Raw genomic sequence first — 1,329 nt, forward strand, 5'->3', positions numbered from 1 at the left:
GCTCCTTTGGTTCACGATGTCCCCGCCGAAGGCGGCTTAGTTTAAAGTGGTGCAGCTCGAGCGCACGAGGTGCGTGGGGAATTGTTAGCGGCGCCGTCGTTGTGCTGCCGGTGACCATGGCTGCCTGCTCCTTTGGTTCACGATGTCCCCGCCGAAGGCGGCGTACTTTAAAGTACTGCAGTTCGAGCGCACAATGTGCGTGGGGAATTGTTAGCGGGGGCGTCGTTGTGCTGGGGGCTGACGATGCCTGCCTGCTCATTTGGTTCATGATGTCCATGTGGAAGGCGGCATACTTTCAAGCTCTGCCGTTCGAGGCGCACAATCTGCGTGGGGAATTGTTAGCGGGGGCCTCGTTGTGCTGGGGGTGACGATGCCTGCCTGCTGATTTGGTTCATGATGTCCACGTGTAAGGCGGCACACTTTCAAGTACTGACGTTGGAGGGGCACAATTTGTGGGGGGAATCGCTAGTGGGCGTCGGTGTGCTGGGTGACGAAGCCTGCCCATTGGGTTCATGTTGTCCGCGCCGAAGACGGCATAGTTTAAACTACTGCCGCTCCAGGCGCGCACTGTGCGTGGGGAATTTTCAGTGGGCGTCGGTGTGCTGGGTGACGATGCCGCCCGACTTGGTTCATGCTGTCCACGGGGAAGGCGGCATGCTTTGGGATTATTTTGCAGTGAGTTTTGAAGGCATGTGCTAGTGTTACGCATACCGAGGGCGCGCAAAGTTCGGCGCCCGGCCCAAAATGCCTCTGCTGGCCGCGGCCGAGTCGGTCGACGGATTGCCACGGACTTGCTTGACGACCTGCCACTCTCCGTGCATCGGTTGCACGCCCGGTTCGGCCTTTCCATTTGGTTCATGATGTCCACGCGGCAGGCGGAATATTTTAAAAGCACTGTTCTGTACGAAGTGCACAATGTCCGTTGGGGAAATGCAGCTGGGGGTCGGTCGACCGGCTGACGACGCCTGCCTGCCGATTTGGTTCACGATGTCCCCGCCGAAGGCGGCATACTTGAAAGTACCGCCGTTCGCGGCGCGCAATTTGCGGGGGGTGGAATTGTTAGTGCACGTCTGTGTGCTGGGTGACGATGCTTGCCGACTTGGTTCATGCCGTCCACGCCGAAGACGGCGCCGTTTAAAGTACTGCCGCTCGAGGTGCACAATTTGCGGGGGAATTGTTAATGGGCGTCGGCGTGCTGGGTGACGATGTGGAGATGTGGAACGCAGAGCCAGATCTATCTTATTTGTTTGCTTGGGCCACTGGACTTTGCATGGGCTTTGCAACATTGTGTGCTAGGTTAAATCACGGCCAATAGAGTGAGTGTTTTTA

This window comes from Rhinoraja longicauda, chromosome 34 (assembly GCF_053455715.1).
Source record: "Rhinoraja longicauda isolate Sanriku21f chromosome 34, sRhiLon1.1, whole genome shotgun sequence".
Classification (NCBI taxonomy): domain Eukaryota; kingdom Metazoa; phylum Chordata; class Chondrichthyes; order Rajiformes; family Arhynchobatidae; genus Rhinoraja; species Rhinoraja longicauda.